General features: G+C 40.9%; 1 long non-coding RNA gene across 1 annotated transcript; it reads right to left on the bottom strand.

Annotated features, from left to right (window-relative positions):
- Nucleotides 1–496: 496 nt before the first annotated feature.
- On the bottom strand, nucleotides 497–1,665 carry LOC142047047 (uncharacterized). The gene is made up of 2 exons (XR_012656194.1): nucleotides 1,488–1,665; nucleotides 497–750 (listed from the first exon to the last, which is right to left on the bottom strand). It is a non-coding gene; the product is annotated as an uncharacterized LOC142047047 (long non-coding RNA).
- Between the last annotated feature and the right edge of the window lie 5,650 nt (nucleotides 1,666–7,315).

Here is a 7,315-nt window from a genome sequence, read left to right as displayed (position 1 = left end):
CTTTACTGATGTTGACTGTTTTTTAGGAAAAACTGTATTGCATCTTATTTAGCCATGGATACTCATAATAAGTGTTCTATCATAGTGTCCAGTTATAATTTCCATACAATACAATTATATTTAAGAATTATACAATAAAGCGGTGCAGCGAAATAAAAGATATAGACTGCATAAAATACCTAACACATACAGAGCAGAGGTTCTCAAACTGTGGTCTGCGAGCTCCATTCAGGTGGTCTGCAGATAGTTCCCTCTAAGGTGCGTGCCTGGGCTGCTACACACAAGAGAATGAAGGGCCATCCACCTAATTAGTGGAGCTATGCAGGGCTGTGGCTGCCTGGGAGAGACAGCTCTCCTTCTCAGCCCCAGCTCAGGGGCTACCGTGGTAGGGGAGAGAGGGAGACACATCTTCCTCCTTCCCAGCCCCAGCTTGGGGGCTGCCATGGCAGGGAAGAGAGGGCACATTCATTGCATTAGAAAGGTAAGACTACTGATATTAAAATGAGTTGTGTGCTTTTAATTGTAGAACAAAAAAAGTTAATTAAGGTTTTTTTATATAGCAGTTTTATTCAAAGTGCTTTACAATAGTTAGCTAATGGTACAAACAACATTTGGAAAGATCAATAAGTGGTCTGCTGAAACCCTCAGCAATTTGCAAGTTGTCCATCGGGGGAGGAAATTGAGAACCACTGATGTAGAAAATACAGTAGTTTCAATGTAACACACGTATAAAGATCCCACATACAAAGGCTTTTAGTCTTAGTGTTACAATCTAACCCTGTACTTAATACAATGTAGTATACATGATCTCTATATACACATAAAACACCATCATCATATTCAGATTTAAAAAGAAAACATTTACTTAACACTAACACTTAACATCCAGTGAGCACTGGCCAAGTGGGCAGTGGAGAACCCCAGGCATTCTTAAAGAAAGTAATTTAAAATTACTGTTACACTCACACCAAAATCCCTCTGACTCATCTTAGGTCTTCCTGGTGTGTCAGTATAAAAGACGAAGATGTCTGTGCCTGGAGAAAAGAGTCTAGCTGATGATGACATTTTCTTCTGTCTTTATTTAAATGGATATCATAAGGCTGAATTGCATCATTATTACAAACATATCCAATTCCTGTTCTTCCATACAAGCCTCAAGTTCAATGGTTTTTCAAGTTTGCTTTTGTTTTATTGCCCAGAATTTGTGTTCTATTGATTGAATCACACTGGTGTTGACATTTAACCCATTTAATCCATTCAATTGGGGCATCAGATATCATATATGCAGTTGCTTGGTTCAGTTGAGCACTGTATGTGAAGTTTACCATCTTCCACTGAGAATAAAGGTGGTTGTGGTTTTTTTTTTTTTTTTTTTTTTCCAGCCTCAGTGGCATATTTTCACATGGTTTCTTATTTCTAGAGGTAAAATTCGACTCATTCCATCTCCTATAATACCTTGAAAGCATTTTCCTCTTTCAGTTACCAACATTTCAGTTTTAGGGCTTGTCTACATGTGAAAATTAATCCAGAATAAAAGGGGGTGTGAATATAAAGCAGATTAACTGTTCCTGATTAACTCCATGTGTGGAGGTGTTTAATCCTAGAATAAGAGTGCATTATTGCAAATGACATAAATTCAGTGAATTAACCTAATTTGGAATAAGAAATTCTTATTTTGGAATAAGAACGTCCACCATGGAACTGTTATACCAATAAAAACTAGCAGGATCTTAAAGGGGATAAGACATTTGTCACATTTATTGTAAATACCATAATAAAATAAAAGATAATAGCAAACAATGTTTGGTTACTTATTCCTATGAGAGAGAGAGAGAGAGAGATATCCATTCACACAATCATTCATACAAGTTCTGTGTAGATATAGTTACCAGCCTAAAGTTGCTTGTGACAGAATACTGGCCAGGTACTCTGTACACAAGAGTGGAGCCGAGTCCGGGTCAGGTGCACCTGATGCTCCTGGAGGCTGGCAGCAGAACCATAGACTCCAAGTCCTCAGTTTTCAGAGTTCAGCTTTATAGGGATTTTTCCCTATGTTAGTTCATGGGAGTTGCTTCATTCTGCTGTTGTTAAATTAATCAGCAGGTGGCTGGCTCCATGTTGGCAGCAGAATGTTACCCAAAGTCTCATATCTCACCCTTCTTTTTTACAGGCTTTTAGTTTGGATTCAAAGTCTATAGGTCTTTCTGTGTTACGCTGCCTTTGGGTTTGGATTGATCACCCATCAATTGCAGGCGTGACTTTCAGCCTTGAACCTGGCTTTGATCTTCCTTCTGTTGTTCTTTTGTCCTTTTCTTTTTAGGGTGGATGCTTTTTACTTTGTTTCACTGTTGTCTAGGTCTTCAGCCGTTGGTAGTTGAACTTCACCTCATCAGGACAGGCTGGGGCTGGAGGTTGATTTTATCATCCATACATGCCTCATTCACACATCTAAACTAACTAATAAGATTACAGCAGGGTTTGCAAAAAATGAAGGTTGGAGGAAGCTTTTACAAAATGGAGTGAGCGTTTTAAAATGGGGTTTGAATTACAATATGGCAAACAGTGAACAGAAGTTACAATGCAGGCAAGTGTAGTGAATGGTGAACAGAACTTACATTAATAAAGTGAACAATTAAAAACAATTTCATTTATCAGTTCTACAGAACTAGTCTGGAATAATTCCCCATGTAGACAAATTTGAGCAAGCTGTCCTTGTCACGTAGCCAATATGTCATGTTAATGAGGGTATCAGTTGCATCTGTAATAGATCAGAAATAAAGCTAGGTGTCTTGTGTATTTGTCAATGAAATAGCATGTCTCAGCACCTCTCCAAGTGGTCTCCTGGATTCTGAAGAGGAGGGGAAACAGAATAGTTCCTTGTGGGAGCCCACAAGTAAAGACTTTGCTGGAAGAGAAGCAGTTTCCCATCATTACTCTCTGAGCCTGTTGGAAAAGAATGATTGGAGCACTATTGCTCTGCTGTCCGGTTCTGCAGTGTCTTGCAGTTGACAGTCAAAAGTTGTGGAGAGATTAGGTATTATGAGATCTGAGATTGTCCTCTCTTCATGCCTTAGTCTTACTAGGGCTGTCTCCATGCCATGTTCTGGTCTGAAGTTGAATTGCAGGGCATCCAAGATGTCATCAAAAGTCATACCTAGTTGAATCTCACTACTAAGGATGACATTTTCAGGACAGGAAACAAGGCATCTCCAGTGCTGGGTCCCAAACATGTATCACTAGTGATCAGAATGAACCTTAGTCCAACTGCTCTTAGAGCAGAAAAATAGCTGCAATCAAAGAAAATGGAAAAAAAGAAGGAAAAGGCATAGGCAGGAAATTATGGATGAAGGAAATAAAACTTTTCAAAGTTAAATTAAGGACAGAACGGAGTCCATTTTGACTAATTTTGTGTTTCTTAATCATTGTATGCACTGCCTAAGTACTACAGTGATTTCAGTAATATCTCTCATGTCTGAAAAATTGTACTGTGTGGTATTTCAGCATTTCACTTCCAAATGGAACCAGGAAGTGCAGAAGCATGGAGAAGTGAAAAATAATTGGAGAACAGTAACTAAACATTATTTGAACTTAAACTGATGTTTGGTTCAAGTTATGGTGATGGTTTGGTCAGTTCATATTTTATGTAAATCTGTTAATACAGCCTTAAAGAAAATACAAGCAAATTATAGTATTTTATCATGGTTATTCCTTGCCTATCTTCCTTTATAAACACAATAGTCATTTAGTGTTCATTAGCTATAAGCCTAACCAGCGTAAATGCAAGTAAACATATTTGTTCACTCATTAAGATTCACCAGTCATTTCAGAACAAGTGACTGAATAAGTGAGATACATGCCATCTGGTGGTTTTCCTGAATATGTACAGTTTAGAGCTCTACCATCATTCTCCTTTTTTTAGGAAATATTTTTCCAGTGTTGTCCTTTGATAACTAGCAGAACAACAGTAACATTTAAAAAGATACTGAAAGGGAGAAGATCCCTCTGAAGAATATATCAAAACAACATGAAAATGAAACTACATGTGAAGTTAGAAATTTCAGGATTTGGCTAAATAGCTGCAGAATGTTTCTCTTCATTTTCAAACCATCCTTTTCACTGTGGTATCCAAGAGCATTTTCAGTGATTTGTTCTGAAAAATTAATATATGGTTCCTCAAGCTGCTCTCTTTCATTAGCTGCCAACAACATGCAGGGGCTATTCCAGTAGTTTAGAGGTTAGCTTCCATTCTGTGTGTAAGAGTGCATGAGTAAGGGGGAAAATATTAAACAAGGTAGTAGAGAGTAAGGAAAAGGAGGAAAAAAACAAGAGAGGGCATAGAAAAGGCCACACTCAGCACAGAGGGAAGCCTAGGATAGAGGGCAAAGCAGAGAAAAACAAAGTGGGGAACAAGGTGACAAAGACCACAAAATGTAAATAGAAAAGAGACAGGAGCAGGATTTGCCTACAAAAGGAAGGGAGGCCATGCCCGTGCAACAGTAACAGAGATGCTCTAGGAACACAGCCTGTGGTATGTGATGTGGGAGCTGGAATGGAGATCCACTACGCACATCCCATATACAATCCACTAAAGATCCATTAGCTGGAAACAAACATTTCTCTACTGAGCTGGGCTGGATTAAGACTGGTGACCTAGAGGGGAAAGGCTCTAATATATTAGTAGTGTTCTAAGGCACTGAGCCCTCCCATAAGTGAATACTTAAGAAGGGGTCCTCACTATTCCTGACTTCAACATTTTAAAAATCATGAACCAGACTCCAAAAATCATGAATATAAAAAATGATTCCGGTCTATTGTCTGATTTCTGAACTCTTAAAATTGTCTCACATGCATTGAGGATGGGCAGGAATTCAGATATCAGAAGATAGACCAGAATCATTTATATATATATATATATCATGACTTTTAAAATTTTGAGGTTGGCAACAGTGATTACAGTGTTGCCAAGTCTCTCAACTTTATAGTGACAAGGACATTTTGGTCCCCACTGACAGAGCTTTTACTAGAGGACCCAACTAAAGTCAAGGCCCCATATGCTAGGCACTCTTCAGCCACATAATAAAAGAGAGGCTTGGTTTCTATGGGGAGTTTAAACAGGACTAAACTGAGTTAATCTGATTTGAAAACACCTGTGTACACAGGATGCAATTCATTATAGTGCACTGACTGCATTTATCACATTCTGGAGTCCTTTTGAAGTGTACTAACTTTGCTGCAGATCAAGTTAATTCGGTCTATTGTTCTTGTGTAGGCAATGCTGCTGCAAACTGCTTTGGCAGTCTTCCAATTCTTATCCTACTCTACTTTTCAGGTAACCATTATTGGCCTCTCTGTTTACCTGCATGCCCTCCCCTGTTCTGGGGTCAAGTTGACCAGATGTTCCCTGCCCTGTTTATAAGCTGGAGTACAGCCAGATTTTGTCTATTTGCTCCTGGATTCCATTTTATCACAATAGCTGTGATAATATTCAAGGAGCCCTACAATATGCCTCAAGCAGCTTCTCGAAGCTGAACTGAGACCATGACCAAGACTGAGTAGGTAGATCCTGTGAAGGGAACCTTGGCATGTCTTTTTATAACATAATAAAATATAAATATTAAATTATTATAGTGTTGTACTAGCTTCTGTTCGAGGTGTCCCATAGCTGCAGCTATTCTAGGTGGATGCGAGCTAGAAGATTTTCTGAGGCCCAGGTCCCTGCCTTGCTCGCTGTATCAGCCCATGCTGTCTCTATTTGTCCTTCGGTCTTCCCTACACCTTTTTAAAATGGTGGATATGCTGGCCAAATAATTGGCCTCTATCTCATGATGAAGCCCCAATTAGAGACCATTTTCAAGGCCACACTCTGGAAGGCACATGCCTATCTATCTATTTTTATTTCCCCTTCCCTTTGCTTGGCAAATGATATCTTTACCTCCCCCATCTGCCACCTCAAAATGGTGGCTGGCAGCGTATCACAGTTGCAGCTTTTATCTCCTCCCTCCCTGCAGGGGATTCAAATAAGGAAAACATTCTTTTGTGAAAATTGTAATGTTTATTGAGGCAGTGGTTACAGAAAGAGAGTTTGGTTAGTGTTCTCACTTTACATGAGGTAGACATTGACATTGAATGTCTGTAAAAGTGACAGAGTACTGATCCCCTACAAATGCCCTGTTAACACTCATTCTTACAGACTGAGTAACAGTGAATGCTTCAGGCAATCATTGGAGAACACTATTTTTCTCTGCATGTTCAACATGTCTATAGGGGAGATACAGCAAAAGCTAAGGCTGAAAAATTGTTCAGAGATTATGAGGAAGAGCTGCATGGCCACCCCCTCCACCCCTCTCCGGGGACAGCTTGCAGTCAGCTCCTTCCACTCCTCCAGCACTTCTAGAGGAACCATCTGTGACGAAGTGGGGCTGTTCTTAATGTTTCCTCTGAATACTGTGTGGGTGCCTCAGTTTCCCCTATGCACTTAAGTCTCTAGGGGGTGAGACTGTTGCAGAGCAAAGGGCCAGTGTGCATAAATGGCCAACACTCTGTTTCCTGGCAACTAATGGCCAGGGCCCTTTCCCCTTGCAAGGAGACAGCTAAAGGTGTGGGAGAACAAAGAGATTAGGTGATCTCCTGGCCCGGGAAAGGAACACAGCCCAGAGACGAGGGGCTGAAGGGGACGTCAGTTTGGAGCTGTCTGCGGATGAGTGAGTGCAGACGTGGGTGTCTGGCTCGCTGCCCCCCAGGATGGACCCAGCTGAGGGGTCCTGTTCTCTAAACCTATAAGCTCTGTTTATACCATGTTCCTGTCATCTAATAAACCTCTGTTTTACTGGCTGGATAAGAGTCACATCTGACTGTGAAGTTGGGGTGCAGGAGCCTGTGGCTTCCCCAGGTTCTCACCAGGGCAGACTCGCTATGGGAAGCGCACGGAAGGGCAGAGGATGCCAAATGCTCCAAGGTTAGACCCAGGAGGTGGAAGCTGTGTGAGCTCCTTGCCCTGGAGACAGTCTGCTCACAGAAAGGCAACTTCACCAGAGTCCTGACTGGCTTCACAGGGAACAGTTCCAGAGCATCGCCCGGGAACTCCGTGACACCATCTTGGTGAATAACTTCACGGCATCTCTCATTGGTCTGTCCCTTCCCTTTTTAAATAAGGTCACTCTTTGCCTCCTACTCACCTGCATCAAGGTAATCTCATCCAGGGTCAGGACAGCCTAAATGTTGAAGGGATTACTATACAACTCACCACTAGATTCACTCCACTAACTCTTCTGATACTATAGAAACACCTCATAGGCACAGGAAAACTGCAAAGCCA

This window comes from Chelonoidis abingdonii, chromosome 6 (assembly GCF_003597395.2).
Source record: "Chelonoidis abingdonii isolate Lonesome George chromosome 6, CheloAbing_2.0, whole genome shotgun sequence".
NCBI classification, from domain to species: domain Eukaryota; kingdom Metazoa; phylum Chordata; order Testudines; family Testudinidae; genus Chelonoidis; species Chelonoidis abingdonii.
The sequence above is the reverse complement of the archived record's forward strand: the minus strand, read 5'-3'. Positions and strand labels throughout refer to the sequence as shown.